This window comes from Mesoplodon mirus (genome assembly GCF_964341445.2).
Source record: "Mesoplodon mirus genome assembly, chromosome: 12".
NCBI lineage: Eukaryota > Metazoa > Chordata > Mammalia > Artiodactyla > Ziphiidae > Mesoplodon > Mesoplodon mirus.
The window spans coordinates 4,512,270-4,533,716 of NC_138988.1; the positions used below are offsets into that span (position 1 = coordinate 4,512,270).

The following is a 21,447-nucleotide window of genomic DNA, read 5'->3' on the forward strand; positions in this document are numbered from 1 at the left end:
GGTTGAGGGTGGATACTCGGAGCACCTGTTAGGAGTCTGTTGTAGAATCTAGGCAAGAAAGGATGATACTGAAAGCAGGGTCTTAGCTGCCTTAAATAGAGCAGTCAGAGAGATCGAAGCAAGAGAATAACAATGGTCAGTTTGAAAGATTTTGAAGGTCCCAATAGTATGTCCCTGGAAGGCAAGTGGAGTTAATTAACAGTATGTCAAGAAAGGGATTCTCTATGAAGAAAAGAATAATGAGCTTTGATGTAGATTTTATGCAACATCATAAAACATTTTAGAAAAACTACTAAATTATTCAGCAGAGGCCCAATGAAAAAATCAAAATTTAAGGAGTTGGCAATTGAATACACGTTTTCATGACAGTAGGTTAGAGATAGGCCATGTTTTGAAGCAATGGTAAGATTCGTAGTGGTTCAGAAGTCAAGTATACATTTCATGGTGTAAATTGAGATTATTTAAGTAAATGCTTTGAAATTTCAGTGTAGTACAGTTGACCCTTGAACAAAGTGGGAGTTCAGGGTGCCAGTCCCCCACCCAGTTGAAAATCCACATATTGCCATCTCTGCATCAAAAACAAAGGAATTGATATAGAGCGAACCTATGGTTGGGAAGGAGGGAAGGGTGGGGAGGAGGGATAGTTGGGGAGTTTGGGATTGACATGTTCACAGTGCTATGTTTGGAATGTTGACCGACGGGGACCTACTGTGTAGCACTGGGAATTCTGCTCAGTGTTGTGTGGCAACCTGATTGGGAAAATAATTTGAGGGGGGGAAAACGATTTATAAAGTGTAGAACTGCGTAAAAAACCAAACCAAAACAAAAAAACCCCCCAAAAACCCCCAAAGGAGTTGATAAATTACTCACCCAAGGACAGGAAGCTGAAAGAGTTTGGTTTGGATAGAATCCGGACTCAAACCCTAATTCTTTTGAATTCACTATTGTGATCTCTAATCAAACACAAACTTTCCCCCCACACCTAGTTAAAGATCTGTAAGATGAAAATACAGGTGCTATATTTATTGGAAAAAATCCACATGTAAGTGGACCTATGCAATTCAAACCCATGTTGTTCAAGGGTCAATTGTATATAAATGTGCCACAGTATTAAGCTAGTGTTATGTTTAAGAATAACGTGGTGACATCAGGGTAGAAATGGACAGTAGAGTTAGAGGAGAAAGGAGGCCTGCTAATTCAGAGTAGTTTCATTTGGTTCAGTTCCCTCAAGTTTTTGTATATTGTAATTGTTGTTTTATGATCAGTCAAACTTGTAAACACTCAGGTTACTTGTAACATTATAAAGCCAGATTTTATACCTTATTCTCAAATAGAAGAATGTAAAATAATTGATTAAAATGTGCTTGATTATAATGGAAAATAGTGTTAAAAAAAAAAAAGCTGCTGTCCTTCATTTGCCATTTACTAGCAAGTGATTTTAGGCAAGTCGCTTAACTATCTCATCTTTTAGTGCTCCTGCCCATTTTTTTCTTTGTTTATGATGTGGAATATGAAAAATTGTATAGATGAAAGTGCAAACCTGGTTAAGCATACTAAGGCTTTCATGGTGATATCTTCGTTTAGATGCTCTTCTGTTATATCTTTTATAAAATACCGTGGGATCAGAAATGTTTTCCCCCTATGTATGTTTGTTCGTCCATTTGTTCAATATTGTTTATAGAGTGTTTGACCTAGCATTGTTTTAGGTTAGGGATCTGCAGACTTTTTCTGTAAATAGTCATTTAAATATTTTTGACCATATGGTCTGTCTTGCAACTACTCAACCATGTCGTAGCATGAAAGCAGTCACCCATAATATGTAAATGAATGGGCATGCCTGGGTTTGACTGTGGTGAACAGTATCTGGGCCTTGGCCCATACTTTGCCCACCACAGTTTTAGGTGCTAAGAATATATGAGTGAATAAAACAGACAGAAATACTCGGCCTGGTGAAGTTTAAGAGGAGGTAAACAAAACATATAAGTAAAATGCACAATATGACAGTTGTGAAAGAAGATAAAGAATTCTAGGGCAGGAAATTTTAAGCAGAGTGATCGGGGAAGACCTCACTGACACATGAGCAAAGACCTGAAGGATGTGAGGAGATAACTAGGGAGAGAGCAGACCAGGCAGAGGGAAGAGCAAAGGGGAAGGTCCCAAAGGCCTATACTATAAAGAAATTTTACTGAGATTGGGTTTTGGGGGGCATTGTTAAGGGGAGAAAATGATAATGCACATCAAGGCCATAAGTCATAGCCTCCTGTCTACATGTGCCAGATGGGTGAGGAGCAATACTTAGAATAGTTCTTACTAATAAGAATTTGAGCTGTATGCATTATTTAAACTTATGTTGTATGGTTTAAGTGTTAGTACTTTTTCATCTTGTTAAAAAACAAAGTTCAACTGAGCAAATTTAAGGATCTTACTGACTTTATTCAACGATTTATGAATTGGACAGCCTTCAGTCTTAAGCAAATAGAAGGAACTCTGAAGAGCTGTACAAAATGAAAGACTTTTATAGGCCGAAGGGAGCAGGAACAAGGAAGTTATACTAGGCAGAAAAGTATATTGGTTATTGCTAGGTTACTTTCCCTGTAGAGGATGGCAGGGGTTACCTAACTAATGCTGATCAGGCAATTCCTGATTGGCTGGTTTGAGTCCATTTCTGGGAGAGACAAAACTGTAATTTAGTTCTCAGTTTGACAATGTGAGGATTAGCATAAGTGACTCCATTTGGGGCCTGTTGTCTTGTTTTTAACAAGCTTACTGTGCTTAGATGTAGCTTTTAGAATAGTCATGTCAAGTTGCCTAGTCTAAGGTGTAGTTTCAGGTCACTCTTCTAAAGTGTATTTGTCCTCTTTCTCATTTTCTATTTATGTACATATATGAATACACACAAATGTTTATACTATTCAAACACATTTCTAAATATGTAAATTAAAATTATCCTTTTTATTAAATGGGACCTTTCTTTACAACAGATACTTTTATCCCACCAATAATTATCCCTTAAGTACTCCTCAGTTGGAGATTGGCACTTTGAGAGAGATGAGAGCTACATATAAATCATGTTACAACCTTATTTTCAGAGACCTCACAGTCTTGTTGGGACAGCAAGATTTATGTAAGTGGCAATTAAAGAAGCAGTGTGATGTGGTATAATCAAGCCCAGAAGTCAGGATCCTACAGTTTTGGGTTCTAAGAATGCCTTATTTCTGGGTTTTTTTTTTATATCAGTGTGACCTTAAACAAATTAAATTCTCTAGGTTTCATTTCCTTCATTTTCAAGATGAGGTCATTGTACTAAATAATATTTAGAGTTCTAATTTGAAAATTAGAAGCAGGATAAAGTGATGACATGTTTACAGCTGAGGTGGTTGATCCAATCACTGTAGGCTCTACTTGGCCACCTAGAGGTCTGAGGCTATTAATATCTATAGCATATTTTAACCCTTTCTTATCAGTTAAAAGCTTTGTTAGAGAACACTATATAATCAGCTGTTACTGAAATTAAGGACAGTAGAAGTTCCTAGAAGGGAGAGCTAAGTATGGGGTCAAGTTGTTGACAGGGGCTTTATAGAGAATGTGTTCCTTGGAGATGTTTTAGGAGTATGAAGCACACTCAGTATAGATCTTCTCCATTGTAAGACAACACAATACATGCAGATTTCACGTTTCAAAATAGCTGAGATGTGCTTTAAAAAAGAAGAAGAAGAAATTCCTCTTTCTTCTCCGCCATCCTATATGTGGTTGAATTTTCTCCTTGCCATGTCTTCTCACAAACTTTCAGGGTCAAGCGATTCCTGGCGAAGAAACAAAAGCAGAATCGTCCCATTCCCCAAAGAATTCGAATGAAAGCTGGTAATAAAATCAGGTATGTCTCCAAGAGAAGACATAGGAGAAGAACCAAGCTGGGTCTGTAAGGAGCCCCACACATGAGATGGCACACATATTTATGCTGTGTCAGGGTCACTTGCATCTTACCATATCACTCTGAAAACATCACTACCATCAGAACAGCTGGATGTGTTTTACTGGGAAAATGATTTTTCTCTTTGTGTCAGTGTTTCTGCACTAGTGTTTGGCTCAGTAATAAATATGTGAGACCTTTACAAAAAAAAAAAAAAAAAAAGGAAGAAAAAGAAGAAGAAGAAACCCCAATTGTGAGCCTCTCAAGAGCTAGGACCATGTGCTAGTTATCTTTATTTATACCCCGCATAGAACCCTAGGGCCTAGCCAGTATGAGGACCGTGTGAAGGGAAACTTTGAAGTTAGTGATCTTGGTTCTCTATTTAAAGGTTAGTATCACTTCAGAGCTCACTATCACTTTCCTGTTTATAGATGAAGTTAGAAAAAGTAATATACCTTTATTAGGCTGCAGTTAGGGAAGTTTTGTGGGCTGCTTTCAGTTTGGACAGAGAGAAAGGGCATTTTTTTTGCCACTTTAATATTTAATTTTATTATTCATGATGGTTATTACATCTGTTTGAAGATCCATAAAATTGATTTTCTACCCACTGGGAAATAATTGGGCTATTTAAAACCATAGGCTACAAACAAATCTCCTGAGGTGCATGACAGCACATTTCTCTCAAGAAAGGGAATTTTTTTGTAATGCCTGGCTGAATCTGGAAATTAGAGAAAAGAAGAAAGGGTTGAGGCAGGCAGGTGAGGTAGAAGGAGAGAGGTAGGTTTACTCTTCCTGTTGTAATTCCTACGTTTTGGTGGCTAAGAGCCCAAAATGTTGGGATGATTTCACACTGAATAGTCTGAACCACCTTTGATAGAATCATGGTTTCCAGGCCTACGTGTGGATTTTCCATGCAGTGGGACTACATAGCTGCGGGCAGGGCTCAAGGGAAAGGCACCACCTTTCACCTTCCTTCTGTACCGGAGGTCCCACGCAGCACCGCCCCAGCTGCTTACACTGCCTCCAGGCTGGCACCTCAGGAGCAGCAGGAGCTTCAGACGTCTTTCCCCATCGGCCCGTATCTCCACAAGGTGGGGTCGGGCCTATGCAGGCCCGGAAGGACTTCCCAGCTGAGGCCAACGCTGGAAAATGCATACAGAGCTCAGCATCTGCCGCTGTCTGGAGTTCATCTTTGAATTACCTCTCAAAAACCCATTCCTTCTCATTCTTACTCAGTAACAAGTAATTTGTAGACTTAAGAGTTTGTGAATTATCCAGCGTTTATAAATAAGGAACTCTATCCTCTGTGGTAAATTGCACCAGGAGGACATTCTGCTCTGTTCAAATGAAAGGGAGATTTGTAAGATTGAATTAATTGAGCTGCGAGCAAAACCAGAAAGCCCAGGTGTAATGTTCTCCCACGGGGGAAGAAATGAGATGATGGGAAAGGTAATTCCTGTTGCTCACCATAAGGTGGTGCTCCTAGACCAGGAGAAGTAGGTGGAAGTGAGGGGATGACTCCTACTGACAGGCCATTAATAATGATGGGATTATACCTTGAGAAGTAACTAGTACAGGGAATCGTTAGGATATGGGCTGGATTGAGTAGTGACTATCATATAGTGGTAGGTGCTCTTTTAAAATACTGAACTGAATTGATAACTATGGAAATGGAATAGACAATAGTAGAGTAGGTAGAATTTAATGACAATGTTAGAATTTAAAATAATTAAAGAGAAACAAAATTTAAAACCCAAAGGTATGCTTGGGAGAACTAGTAAAATAATGTCTGTTTTCCTAAAAAACAGTTGAAAATTGTAGTTTTTAAATGAAAACCAATACAGATCTCTCTTTTTTGTGTATTTAGTGTCAGTTAGGGAGCTGGCGCTGTTAAGGGAATATTTTATTCCCTATCAAGGGAATCATATGGGAATGCAAAAGTAGGAATAAGAGATGAAGATGTATTTTGGCTTTTTTTTTTTTTTTTTTTTTGCGGTACGCAGGCCTCTCACAGTTGTGGCCTCTCCTGTTGTGGAGCACAGGCTCCGGACGCGCAGGCCCAGTGGCCATGGCTCACGGGCCCAGCCGCTCCGCGGCATGTGGGATCTTCCCGGACCGGGGCACGAACCCGTGTCCCCTGCATTGGCAGGCGGACTCTCAACCACTGCACCACCAGGGAAGCCCTATTTTGGCTTTTTTAGTTGTTCTCCAGTAAAGGTACTTTATAGAACAAAACTTGCGTGCCAAAGGACGTAACTTTTAGGTTTATTGACCCTAGCTTAGATGTCTAGAATGTGTATGTTTCTTTTAATATAGTATATTTATGTAGTGACCCAAAAGATATCTTTATTATCCTTAATGATCCTACGTTGACTTTTTTTTTTTTTTTTTGGCTATACACGGGCCTCTCACTCTTGTGGCCTCTCCCGTTGCGGAGCACAGGCTCTGGACGCGCAGGCTCAGCAGCCATGGCTCACGGGCCCAGCCGCTCCGTGGAATGTGGGATCTTCCGGGACTGGGGCACGAACCCGCGTCCCCTGCATCGGCAGGCAGACTCCCAACCACTGCGCCACCAGGGAAGCCCCTATGTTGACTTTTAATATGGTTGTCCTAAGAGTGGAATTGAAGGTATAGATAGGATGTTCTTGACCTTGCTAAGTTTATCATGCACAGTTGTCATCATAGGGATGCCTCCTCAAGTTTTGTTTGGTTTTGTTTTTTAAATCTGAGTTGTATTCCTTCTGTTCCAAGCAGCAGCTTTTGTGAGAACGCTCAACATAATGCAAAGTCAAGTTCACTCTTTAAGTTAAATTTAACCTTCTTTTCCTTTATATTGCAAAATATATAAAGTCTTTAGAGTAATTAGACCTGTAAAGGGATGTATTGTAGTATGTGACTTAACTTCTGCTTTCCCCTTTTATTCACGAGGGATTTGAGTACTTTACCAATAGCCTTGGATCTTAGGAGTGGGGGAGAATTTTAGCACTCAAAGTGCACTACTCTTCTGTTTATCCAGAACACTGATACAAGGATTTGTCTTGGGACTGTTAGCTTCCGAAGACTTATAGGTAAATAAATAGGCAGAAGGACAGACCAGGATCATGTATTATAGAAGATAATCACTAGAACAGATTGGTTTTTCTTCCGCGATCATAGTACAGCATTTTATCTAAAGAAAGGTAGGCAACTTTGGCCAGTTAGCATAATATTGGGCTTTAGTAAGTGTTTGTTAAAAATTGACTTATTTTGATGTTACCTCCTTATGTCCTGTGATCTTGTCAGTCAGTGGGAGCAGACCGGATTTCACTTTTGAGCTTTCATACTTCAGGGTCAGCGTATATTTATTATGCATTAATTTGTGTCTCTCATTTTATGTATAGTTAGACTTTGAAAACATCTTTTTTCCTAAATAGAATCATTTAAAATATATAAAATATGTTTGATTTCAAAAATTAATATTATGACAAATCCCTTTGTAAAAAGGATTAGCAAGGATTTATTGGTTTATATATTATAAAAATATTCATATCTTCAGCCCAAGATCAAGTCAAATATTTATTAAGGACTGACAATTACATTTTATTTTATCACGGTAACATCTTACTAGAGTGAGGAGCCGTGACACAGATTTCGATATTGTAATAACAAGGAAGCTAAGAATTTAGAAACCTTCGGTTACAAAATGAGTCCCTTGCAACACAAATGATTTTCAGTCAAAAGATCACTGGCTATTGCCAGGTGATTAGCAAAGACTCAGAGACTGTTCAGCTTTTGGGCTAATCCTAATCAAGCTCCTCACTTTACAGGTCCAAAAATGTTAAAACCTGCCTGAGGTAACGCAGCTAAGTTATGAGTGATATCAGGACCAGATCCCTGGGTTCCTTCTGATTCTGTGTTCAGCATTCTCGCCTCTTTATCCTGTTGATTATGTCAAAGAATCGAAGAACACCAGTTCTTTCAAGTAGGGGACAAAAAAGTTTTTCCTTTTTCCAAATATTGGTAACTTAAATAAGCTTTTTGAATGAGGGCAGAAATCTAAGAACAGTGACAAAGGCTGATTTCAACAATACCCTTGTTTGGTTTCTTATGTTAATACTTTTAAATAACTTGTCATCTTTTACAGTAACAATGGAAATAGAATACTGTAATGATTCCCTAGAGTTATTTTAATACTGTTCATAATTAAAATATGAGCAATGACATTCTGGACTCTCAGATATCTAAATAAAATAATAAGGAAAAGTGTATTAGTTATATATAGTATGTAAAATAAGGCCTCTTCTGTTTAGTTACATAGGCAGTTAAATAGCCTCCATGGAGCTATTTCTGCATTGTGAGGTTGAGACTGGGGTGGAAAAGAGAGTTCATACTTAAAGTCTCATATTAACCATAACATAATTTGCAGAATTATAGTTAAGGGATGAAGGTGAGAACTATCCTTTATCATCTTTCTTATGGCCTTAAGATACCAAGAAACCTGCCCTGAGAATACTGAGGGTTTTTTTTTTTTTTTTTTTTTCGTTTGCTGCGCTGGGTCTTCGTTGCTGCACCTGAGCTTTCTCTAGTTGTGGCGAGCGGGGGCTACTCTGTGTTGTAGTGCACGGGCTTCTCATTGTGGTGGCTTCTCTTGTTCTGGAGCACAGGCTTTAGGCCTACGGGCTTCAGTAGTTGCAGCACACGGGCTCAGTAGTTGTGGCTCATGGGCTTAGTTGCTCTGCGGCATGTGGGATCTTCCCGGACCAGGGCTCGAACCCATGTCCCCTGCATTGGCAGGAGGATTCTTAACCACTGCGCCACCAGGGAAGCCCAAGAATACTGAGTTTTAATGACTCATTTGATAATTGAGAATCTTTTCCATGTAGTTGGTAGTAGTCTTTGCAAGAATGTTTTATGGAAGTGACTTTGTTTCAATATCATTGTATGGGATCATACTCAGCTTTTTGAGTGTCTGGTGTAATTTAAATTACACATCCACATGTAATTTAAGTTGCATGTCAGCTTTTTGAGGTAGGTCTGATCTCCTTTGTTACAAATGAGGTAAGTAGGGCTTAGGGAAAATTTTAAATTTGCCTAAGACTAGTGAGCTAGTACATGGCTGAGTCTAAGTCTTTTGCTCGACTCTACTAAGCACAGGTGCCTTAATATTGTAAGTTTGTTATCATGTACTTAGTGTGAAGAGTATAATATAAAGGCAAAGAGTGTAGAAAATCTTAGAAGGCTCTAGACTGCCAAAAAATTGGTAACCTCCCAACCAGTTGGAAGATACATCTAAGTAGACTAATTTTCCTGAAACACCTAAAGAAAAAAATTAAACAGTTCGTCTTAACGATTAAATTAAAACAAGATTTGAAGTCTGATAATCAACTCTTATATTAGAAATGAATAAAGTAGAAATTTAACTAAAAGAAAGAAGTGTTTCTCATTTTCATATCTATGTCAAAAGGCCATAGTGAAATTGCTCAAAGTTGAAAAGTAACCACAGTCTTATTAACCTCCACTGTTTTAAAAGTAGGAAATGAGGGGCTTCCCTGGTGGCGCAGTGGTTGAGAGTCCGCCTGCCGATGCAGGGGACGCGGGTTCGTGCCCCTGTCTGGGAAGATCCCACATGCCGCGGAGCGGCTAGCCCCGTGAACCATGGCTGCTGAGCCTGTGCGTCCGGAGCCTGTGCTCCGCAACGGGAGAGGCCACAACAGTGAGAGGCCCATGTAATGCAAAAAAAAAAAAAAGTAGGAAATGAGAAGTGATTGACTGATTTATCTTTGCCTCCAGGTAATCTGACTGGTGGCAGGTAACATGGCAGTTAGTAGCAATGATTATTTTTAATTGTGTGTTTTTCTTGTCATCCCCTGCCCTGCCAAGTTTCTATAGCCATCTGGAGGGGTAAGGCAAGAGTGCTGGAGCATTGTCCTAAGAAAGTTCTACTTCTCTTTTTGAGCCTTGAATTAACACAACATCTTAAATTGGGGGGTACTTCTGCAGTCATTAAGCTTGGTAACATTCTCCCCAGGTGGTTGTCTGGGCTCCCAGTGAAGCCCATTCTACTTGTGGATGCCTCTGTTAGGCAAATCTAACATGTTAAACCGAAATCTGGTTCCTTGTATTTCTCCAGTTAGGGCCAATCAGAATGTGTACTGCCTCTGCAGGTATGAATTGCTTTCGCAGTGTGTTGTCTCTGAATAGTCCCTTCTCGAGGCCAATAATCCCTAGTCCTTGGGATATTCTTTCTTTCTTTCTTTCTTTCTTTCTTTCTTTCTTATTTATATATATATATATGTATATATATATATTTATTTATTTATTTTTTGCGGTACGCGGGCCTCTCACTGCTGTGGCCCCTCCCGTTGCGGAGCACAGGCTCCGGGCTTTTTTATTTTTTAATTCAAAAAATATTTATTTATCCAAGCATTCTAAGTGTAGAATGCAGTAGTGAATCCTCGCAAACACTGTACTGTGAAGTTATCTCTATATCATAAGTGAGGAAACAAAAAATTGAGGTTGAAGTGATTGTCAAGTTCACACAACTGGTAAGAAGTTTATTGTATATCAGAACCAAGTCTTTCTAGCTCCAAAAGTCATGCTTTTGACCACTACCCTTTGCTGCTGTGGGTCTTGCCAAGAAAAATCTTGTAGCCATCAGTAAGGCCTGGAGCAGATAGCTCAAAGAGAAAACTGACCTAAAGAATGGCCTTCTAGCTATGAGATTCTGGGATGCCAAATGAATTTGGAATCTCCCTGGGTTCCACCAGGAAACTCCAAATCAGGAGGATTCTTGGCAGTCACAGATTTAAATTTGTGGTTTAAACAATTCACTAAGGACCCTAGAGCCCCATGAAAAATATGGAGCGCTTCACGAATTTGAATGTCATCCTTGTTCAGCGGCCGTGTTACTGTACTCAGTGTTCCAATTTTAGTATATGTGCTGCTGAAGCAAGCACTAGGGTGTTCTTTCACATTGTAATTTTGAATATTTAGTCACACTGGTCCATCAACTCTTGGTTGTTCTAGTTCTTCAGTAATTCTTAAATGATGGTCTCCAGAACAAAGTACAATGTCCAGATATGGTTACAGTGGTGACTAGAGCTTAGCTATTGCTTTTCTAATTCTAAGGTCTTATATGCTTCTTTTAATATAGACAACTCTATTTTGAAGCTGTTTTTCCTTTTTGCAGTTTGACTTATTTTTCATATCATCTTTGATTTTTACCTGGGGAAAATCATAGAATTTAACTCACAGCAGTTGAAAATTTTGTAGATAGTGCTTTAAAAATATAGATGCTCAGTAATTTTGAGAATGTTAGAAGACTTTTCTAGTGAACTTTTTGTTTTGTCTTAAAAAAAAAAAATTCCCAGCTCAAAATAATAGAAATTTCAGCCTCTGAAATTGTAATAAAGTATCTCTCAGAAAATCAGAAGTGATGATATGGATTGGTCTGGGTCTGTAGGGCCCTAAGAGGAAGAAATTCTTGTTAGCAATTTACTTATTTTCAGGATAGTGGATAGTAAGATAGCAAATGTTGCTTTTCCACCATATTTGTGATTTTATGATCTTCTTAGACGTCACATAGTTTTTTAAAAAAATAATGTTCTGAAGAGCTGGCACTTCTGTTTAAACTGTTAGAAAAATTTGATCCTACAGTGCAAAGTTGTAATCTGGAAAGCAGTATTTGACATTTGAATATTGCTTTCCTGGTTTGGGGGTGAATTTTTTTAGTTTAAGAGAAATTCCCAGATTTAATTTCTGAGCTAGAGTCTTAATCAGTTGTTGACAATTTAATTTGAACTTAAACTTTCTTTTTAGCAAATATCAGTACCAGGGAATTAATTCATTCCCTGGCTTAGTTGGGAAAGATGTTTTTAGAAAGCTTTATTACCACTATTTCTAGAGGCCCTCTGTTGGTACCTTCTGGTACTGCTGAGAGTATTGTTTAATGAAATTGCTAATTCTTCTGCATTGTACTAGTGATTCTTACTGGCTGCAGTGTATTTTAAACATAATTTTCTTGGTTAACCCTAATAATAATCCCAAAGTCTTATTTTTAATTACCAACCTGGTTTTGGAGCTAATTTTTAACAAATGTTGGCACAAATTCTGAACTTTTGCAGAGACCCTGTGGTTGGTAAATAACTTCAGGATTTTTACTTTGGTCAATAAGGTTGTTTTGGTTTTAAATAACAGAAAGTAGACAATGTGCTTTGAAAACCTAATTTTTTTTTCTTTTTTTTTTTTTTTTGCGGTACGCGGGCCTCTCACTGTTGTGGCCTCTCCCGTTGTGGAGCACAGGCTCCAGACGCGCAGGCTCAGCGGCCATGGCTCACGGTCCCAGCCGCACCGCGGCATGTGGGAGCTTCCCGGACCGGGGCACGAGACCGTGTCCCCTGCATCGGCAGGCGGACTCTCAACCACTGCGCCACCAGGGAAGCCCTGAAAACCTAATATAATTTAAATGTGCTCGCCTTTCTAAAGGTGCTGGATATAGTGATTTTCCAAAGACTCATTCATCATTCCCTTGCCTTCTTTTTAGAATACTACTTATGACAACATGAACAAATAATAAAGCATTTTGATAGTGTGCTATAATAAAGCATTTTGAGAGTGTGCTCTAAACAGTAATGTACTTGAAAACTAATTTCAAGGATAACAGTATTTTCAATGTTAATTGAAATGGACTTGGTATGTTCTGAGGATCACTTCCAATATTAAGATTTTGGAGAATCCAGCTTAGGCCTTTAAAGGTAGATAAATTCAGTCAACTTAGTTTGAATTTTTAGATTTAGGTTGGAGGAATAATGAAAGATATCCTCACAGGTCTTTATCCCCCCTCTGGGCGTGTGTGTATGTTTGTACGTATGTATGAGTGTATGTGTACCTGTACACAATTGCCACACGCATGGTATAAGCTTGATGGAGAGTTGGATAGTCCATTTCTTTGCCACTAGTTCTGCACTCTTTTGCCAAGAAAGTCATTTTATTATTTTGATATTTTGGAAGATTATTTGGGTGCCCTTAAGGTCTGATGCTGAACATTTATTTATACATGGTTGGTGGTACACTGTTTATGAGTATTTAGTATCTATTGAAAAATCATAATCATATAGGTAGGCCTCCTATGACCTAATTTTAAAAAAAAATAACGGAGGGGCTTCCCTGGTGGCGCAGTGGTTGAGAGTCTGCCTGCCGATGCAGGGGACGCGGGTTCGAGCCCTGGTCTGGGAAGATCCCACATGCTGCGGAGCAACTGGGCCCGTGAGCCACAACTACTGAGCCTGCGCGTCCGGAGCCTGTGCGTCCAGAGCCTGTGCTCCGCAACAAGAGAGGCCGCGACAGTGAGAGGCCCGCGCATCGCGATGAAGAGTGGCCCCCACTTGCCACAGATAGAGAAAGCCCTCGCATGGAAACGAGGACCCAACACAGCCAAAAATAAATAAATAAATTTATAAAAAAAAAAAAAATAACGGAAAGTTCATTAACAGTCTAGAGTAGTGGCCTCCAAATTATTTTGCTCACCCACACCTTTTAGTGTACCTCTAATGTTTTTATATTTTATGTATTTTAATATTTTATATAATTGTTCCTATATATTATGTATCTCATATAACACAAAAATAGATATGAAAAGGATGAATAAAAAATATAAATAAAAGTTATAATGTGTTCTTTCCATGACTCATTGCTTGTCTTGTATACACACTGTGGTGCATGTATCCTGTATTTAGACCAAAATTAAAAGTCAGGATAATTTCCCTCTAAAGAATTTTTTGATAATATGAAAATCATTTGTACTTGTCTTAGAAATATGACACTAGTACAATATAAGAACAAATTTTACAATACAACTGTCCAGTTTTGAGGTAGGCTGCCTTGGGGTGATGAGGCAAAGGCTGGAGAACCACACATCATGCATGTTGTAGGAAAAATCCATGACTCCAATCGAGAGTTGGACGAAATGACTTCTAATATTTCTTCTAAGATTCTGGGACTATAGATAGGAATTCATAGGTTGAGCACTTAAATTTAAAACACTGCGGGGAAGTTAGGCTGTGAGTGAAGAAGTGGCTCAGGAGTATGCCAGGAAGTTGTTGCACTTCATCCAAACCTCTGCTTAGCTCTGCTGTCAGCTTGAGAAATTTGAAGGTTTCTGATTCTCAAGCCATCGCTACGTAGGAAAAAGTATTAAGGTATCGTTCAAGCCTATAGCCTGACTAAATGGGAGAGTAAATATATAAGCAGCAAGGGATTCCAACAATGGACTTTATCATTTACTCTGCTTCATTATATCAAAGAGAGAAAAATGAAAACAAGTTAAGAATAGATGAGCAAATATTTTAAAGTGTATAGTATCACAGATGGCTTAGTAAATATGTTTTCGATTTGTTAAATTCCGTGTAACACATATAAGTACTATTTCATTAAAGTTAGTCTGTTCTGCAGTAGAACTTGAACAGCTTCATCTTTTAAACCTCAAAATTCTATCACCTTAAAAACAAAAACCTTAGCTTCTCCCTAAACTCCCTTTTTTGTTTTTGGTGAGGGGATGGTTAGTTTGTGAAATCCAACTAACAAAGGTAAGTCAGCAATAAACCTACAACTTCTTCACTATACATATCTTGATTTGAGTATTGTGAATGTGACTGCAGTGCTAGAGAGTACCTGCTGAAGTTTTTCTGTTGTGGTGGTGGTTTTCTTCTTTCCTGGTTTATATAATACCCTGTTCTCTTTCATTGTTAACACAGAGGCAAAAGCCCTTCTGCACCAGTGAATCTAAAAGTGATACTGGAATCACCAAAACTTGAGATTTTTTTTCATAATGGCTGATCCTGTATTTATTGAGAAGATTTGCATCTCAACAGCATTTTTCTCTGAGCAATGTAAAAATCACGAAATGAATGAAAGGCCGTAAGAGTGAAATAGAGCTCTAATTCTGATCTATTTATTTCTGAGCATTTCTTTATAAGAAGTTTAATAGTGGACTAGTGCTTCAGAGGAACTGAAGATTGGTATATAACCTCCCCCATATGGATGCTCTGTGGAAAATGTTTTCTACGACTTTACCATAATAGAGACTTATTAGAACATATACAATCTTAGGGAGCATACTCTTGGTTTATTAGTAAAAGTCTCCTGTTAAGCAGTTATGCAAATGCACATTTAAATAACCACCTTAGGACTAGAATATCTTAAACATTGCTTTCTGGCTTAAGCTCACCACAGGCTTTCCAACAACTTTAGACTTGTTTTCAATGATTGTAGATGGTTCAGGTCACAACTGTACATTCTTCTAGCAAAAGAACAGGGTCCAAGTTTTCTACTCCTTGGAACTGTTGTCTGCTGCAAGAATGCAAAACAGCTGAAGAAAATAATCTACCCCATTTTGTTACTGTTAAGTGCGATTGTTATGACTTGAAATGTTTCTTTGATAAGGTTTCTTCCATTTTCCATATTCCTTGGTTATCATACATTGTCTTTACATGATTTCTGATGAGTTACACTGAACATAGAATCAAATTAAGTTTAAGCAGATAAATATGTGTGAGATTAATATATTCTTCCTAGGGATGTTTACTCAGAGGGCCTTAGGGTATAAGGTGACCTTGCTTAAGTTTTTTTGCATAAAGATAGAATTCAGTCTATTTTCTAATTATCAGAAGTTTAGCTTTGTAAGAAGGGGAATAAAGGTTTATGACCTGATTATAGCTGAGAAGAATTCAGGCCACAGTATAAATTACCTGCCTTGGGTCTACCTACTAGTTTGTGATATGTATTCCTTGTTGTCTGCTTACAGTTCTATCTCATTATCTTCTGTTGCATTAGGGTACAGAGGTTTGTAGGTTGGTACAGAGATCAAGATAAGCTTGACTTTTTTACATCTTTTTTTTTTAATCTTCATTGGAGTATAATTGCTTTACAATGTTGTATTAGTTTCTGCTGTACAACAAAGTGAATCAGCTATATGTATACATATATCCCCATATCCCCTCCCTCTTGAGCCTCCCTCCCGCCCTCCCTATCCCACCCCTCTAGGTTGTCACAAAGCGTCAAGCTGATCTCCCTGTGCTATGTAGTAGCTTCCCACTAGCCATCCATTTTACATTTGGTAGTGTATATATGCCAATGCTACTCTCTCCCTTTGTCCCAGCTTCCCCCTCTCCCCTCGGTGTCAAGTCCGTTCTCTACATCTGCATCTTTATTCCTGCCCTGCCACTAGGTTCATCAGTACCGTTTTTTTAAATTCCATATCTGTGCGTTAGCATACGGTTTTTGTTTTTCTCTGTCTGACTTACTTCACTCTGTATGACAGACTCTAGGTCCATCGACTTTTACGTCTTGTTTTCATCATTATGAGGATTTGTGGCTCTAGTGTTTTACTAAATAAAATTAATTGAATAAAATAAATCAGTTTCCTCATTTAGATGAGACACAGTTTGTCACATCCAGACTAACTTTACTGGGTAGTTATTTTTTACTCTTTTAGTGGGATTTACCTAAAAATGAGGTTTAAAAAAAGACATTGATGTTTGTATAAAGGAAAAAACATTACTATGTGTCTCTCCTTTACTACTCGTACGGAACACTTCACTGTTGGTTACCAACTGTGTAGGGTTTCCCCCCACACCCCAAGCAATTCTCTGCAGCACTAGCTGGGTGTCCTACAACTTAATGCAATTCTGACACTATCTGAGGATAGCATCAGATCCCACAGGTCAAGGGCTAAGTCCCACAAGGCTGCCTCCCATTCCTCTTTAGTCGCCAATCACAAATCCAGGTTGTCACCTGTGCTTCTGACCAGCTGGCTCTAGAACCTTCTCATGACCCACTCCTTGGGTTTGATTAATTTACTAGAACGGATAAAAGAACTTGAGAAAATATTTTACTTACTACACTACAGCTTTATTACAAAAGGATGTAACTCAGGAACAGCCAGATGGAAGAGATGCATAGGGAAAGGTATGTGGGATGAGACTTAGAGCTTCCCTGCCCTCTCCCAGGACCTCCGTGTGTTCACCAACCTGGAAGCTCTCCAAATCCAATGGTTCAGGGATATTTATGGAAGCTTCATTACATGGGCATGATAGATTAAATCGTTGGCCTCTGGTGACTGAGTGTAATCTCTAGTCCCTCTTTCCTTCCCTGGGGTAGGGGTTGGGTTGGGTGGGATGGGGTGGACTGAAAGTTCCAACCCTCTAATCACATGGTTTGGGTCCCCTGGTAACTAGCCGCCATCCATGGGTTACCTGGGGACTTTATAAAAGTCATCTCATTAGCACAAATTCAGGTGTAGTTGAAAGGAACTTGTTATGAATAATAAGACACCCATTTCACCTTTATACTCTGAAGCTATTTTAGGAACTGAGGACAAAACACCAAATATTATAACAAGACGCTCCCATTGCTTTTACCCCTTAGGAATTCCAAGAGTCTTGGGAGCCATGATCTAGGAACCATGGACACAAGACCAAAATAGATGTGTATTATAAATCACAATATCATATGTTCAATGTGAAAAATAACAAAAGCCATTCTTTTTTGTTTAATTTGAATGTTTTAATTATATATTTTTCTATAGATACTGTCTTTTATCTCTCTTCTTTAAGATTTGTACCCTTGTGATTTTTTTCTTCCTGTTAGTTTGCATCTCTTGTCATTCACTGTCTGTGGCTTCACAATTCAGTATTGTCCTAGTACCATTTTTAAAATCACAGCTGGAAGCACTGAAAAGCATTCTGATAAAGGAAGACTGAATTGTGACTTTAGACCAACAATAAGCTACAGGAACAAATGATGTTTAAAAAATTAATTTTATTTCAATATGTGTTTGTGTCTTTGGTCCTTCAGAGAATTGTTGAAACCAAGAATTTAGAAGTCACAGACTTCTGCTTTTCAACACAGAAGTATAAAATATTTTACTTGCTTGCGAATCTGCTATTTTACTTTTTTTTTTTTGGCTGCTCCATGTGGCTTGTGGGATTTCAGTTCCCTGACCAGGGATCGAACCCTGGGCCCTTGGAGTGAGAGAGCATAGTCCTAACCACTGGATCACTAGGAAATTCCCTTAACGTTTTTTGTGAAGAAGTATCCATAGACTCATTTACTGCCATCTTTCAGGTTCTCAGAGCTCTCACAAACAAGTATTTTCTTCAGCATATCTAACCCAAGGAAAATGTATTTTAATTTTTATGTTTATCAAACAGCCATGCTGTACAAGGTTCTAATAACTGGAACTCTTGATCCTATTTCCCACTTTCCTCAGGCAACCATATTTAAACTTTTATTCTGAAATATGCTTAACTCTATTTTTTTCTGTTTTAGATAACATCTGTTGATTTCCTATGATGAAGATGATGATTTAGCTTCTCTCTCCTGCCCACATCTTACTAAGATTTTAGTTAAATTTCAATATATTGTTTACACTGTGTCAATGTAAATTTTTTACACCTTAACCTTATAGTATATGATTACATTTCCCTTTTTATACAATTTTTTGTTGTCTATGGAGTTAATTGCTTCGATTTTTATTGTTCTTTATAGCTGTAATTGGGTCCTCTCCAGATTCTGTAAGAACTATAAATCTTCTCTCAATACTTTCAAAAGCATCATATGTTCTTCTGTTTTATCTTTTTCTTGGTGTTATACCTCCCGGAGCCCTCACTTCGCCTATAGTCTGAATTGATTGCTGTCCAAGACCACACACCTTTTGTCAGAATTCCTTCCTCTGTTAATAAAAGATCCCTGTTTCCTTGGTTTCATTTTGTTGTCTTTACTGACTTATTCCTTTGTATGAAGCACATTCTCCATGGAGCCTTATGAAAAAGCATGCATAGGAGATCCTTTTTCAGAAATTATGCTCATTTCAGATTTTCTTTATTTTACTCTAATGCTTCACACTTCATTGACTGGGTGTGGAATTTTAGGTTGGAAGTCATTTCCCCTTAGAATTTTGTAGAGCATTGTGTCTTTATCTTCTAGCTGCTAGCATTACTAGCTTCTGGTGCCGCACCGATTCGCAGTCCTCTGGGTAGCAGTTTCAAAAAGTCTTCTCTTTATCTCTGTTTTCCTGAAGTTTTACAGTGATGTGCCTTGGTGTGAGTGCTGGCATTTTTTGGTCTGTATACTGTGGGTCCTTTCAATCTGGACAACTCAAAGACTGGATCTAGAAACAGTAGTTTTAGAAAACTATCTTACAGTATTCATTTCTATTCCATCAAACCTCCCAAATTTGTTTTCACCACACCTCCCACTAACCTGCCAAGCATTTACCTAATGGGAGAAAAGCTGATTTTGTTTAAAATTTTTATTATGTAATATTTTATTCATATAAAAATAAACGTATGTACTATGACACACAAGACCTGTGAACCTACCATGTCACGTAAAGAATGGGAACATTAGGGCTTCCCTGGTGGTGCAGTGGTTGAGAGTCCGCCTGCTGATGCAGGGGACACGGGTTCGTGCCCCCGTCCAGGAAGATCCCACATACCACGGAGCGGCTGGGCCCGTGAGCCAGGGCCGCTGAGCCTGCGCGTCCGGAGCCTGTGCTCCGCAACGGGAGAGGCCACAACAGTGAGAGGCCCGTGTACCACAAAAAGAAAAAAAAAAGAATGGGAACATTAGAACATTACCATCACCATGTTCTTGGAACTGTATGGGATTCTCCCACTGTTGAAAATTTTTTATTTCACTCACTTTACTTTAAAAAAAATACTTAATTACATATTGTATGTGACACTGTTCAGTTGTACTTGTTTGGGGGCTTTATAAAATGATATTATAGCTTATGTAGTCTTCTGTGACTTGCTTTTTACACAGAAATATTTTTCTAAGGTTGATCCATGTTATTGCATACAGTTGTAGTTCATTTGTACTGCTTATTTAATTTTCTCCCTCATTTATCTTTTTCTTAGTCAGAGGTTGGATCTCCTATTTTGTTTTGTTTCCTTATTTTCTGACTTTTTTATCCTGACTTCTAGGAAATTTCCTTGAAACTTATTTTCCAGTACTTCCATTAAAATATTTTATTTCTATCATGTTTTAAATTTTTGAAGTGCTTTTTCTCTTCTATGAAAACTTCTTTATAATAACCTATTCTTATAGGTTATGTTTTCTTTTGTGTCGAAGTTTTTTTTTTTTTTTTTTTTTTTTTTTTGCTTCCTATATAGTCTCTGTCTCTTCAGAGTTTCTTTCCCTTTTTCTTTTTTCCTGGGTGTTTTAGTCTCTGTCTTTTTTGTTACAGGCTTTTCTCAAGTATCTTTCTTGCCATGGCTTTGTCTTCATATTTGAGGGAGGCATTAAAATGTTGTGGGAAGCTCTCCTTTGTGAAAGGCTTGTAGGTTGATGGTTTTTTACTATAGAGTAATTAGGCAGAGACCCATTTTATTGCAGACCTCTCCACTTGTCAGTATCTGTAGGTCTTGTCTTCAGTTCTACAGTCACCTTTTCAAGAGAGATTATTCAAACTTTTGCATTTGCTGGTGGATGAATGATGGTGGTGGTAATAGCCTGGCTGCCTTGTGGCTTAGTGCCTTCCGCTAGGAGGAAGAGGACTAAAATTCTCATTTATCAGTTTAATTCTTCTGTCCTTAGAATGGTACCTCATTCCAGCCCTCAGCTGTGTCTAGAGGCTCTCAGTCTAGAATCCTTCTCGTCCCTTGTTTCAGTCTTCGCCAGAAAATAAAACTCTGGACAGATCACCTTCCTGTGTGTTAGGAGAATGAGCTGCTGGTCTAGATCTAAGCGTTCATTATAAATACTTATAACCAGTCCTTCTGTTTTCAGGCCCAACCCAATGCCCTTGTTTGTGAGTAGTAGCCCCTGATACTTCTAAGCCTTGACCTTTCTATACTTCTGGCATAAATAGGCTTGCTTCTTGTTGGTTTCCTCACACCACCCACTACCCTGCCAAGTACTTACCTGACTGGAGAAAACCCCAAAGCTGTCATTTATTACCGGACCATCATTTTTTCACTCCCAGAGAGTTTTATTGGCATCTCTCATTTACTGGTGTCTCCTCTCAAGTTTGCTGTGCCTTTCTGGGTATATGCCTTTTGTTATTCAATTTGAGTAGAAAGCCAAGATAAGTATGTTCAGTTCTTCATGTTTAATCCATGATTCCTCTCTAAGGAAGCTTTTATTACAACAGAAATGTGAGGGACTTTGATATAGACTTGCCCTCTGAAGTCTTCTTTGTTCTCAAAGTAGAAATCAGCAAAGATTTCATTTCTACTGGTTGTGATCCAGGTTAGTTTATTTTTCAGCACATACAGAGCCTTTTGAAATATAGGGGACCACTCTTGTAAAGTAGAAAAGACTAGGATCCATTTGTTTCTTCCTGTAGCCACTAAAAAAATAGCATTCCTATAGCAATTTTGTAGTTATCTTCTGTCTCAGATTCTTTTTACTGGACAGCTAAACATGAACTTCATTCTCTTTTCATTGACCTAGAGCGTCATAGACAGAATAATCTTTTTAAAATTTGAATTTGGATATTAAAACTTAGTTTTCCAAGTCCTGATTTGGGTGAAGGAAATCTAGATTAAGTTTAACCA

General features: G+C 38.4%; 1 protein-coding gene and 1 pseudogene across 3 annotated transcripts in view; both read left to right on the forward strand.

Moving 5' to 3' along the window:
• The window catches only part of TMCC1 (transmembrane and coiled-coil domain family 1), a 225,183-nt gene that overhangs the window by 79,879 nt on the left and 123,857 nt on the right, over nt 1-21,447 (forward strand). The window lies entirely within an intron of this gene.
• On the forward strand, nt 3,521-5,760 carry LOC309814064 (large ribosomal subunit protein eL39-like; annotated as a pseudogene). Its single transcript has one exon. The product of its transcript is annotated as a large ribosomal subunit protein eL39-like (transcript).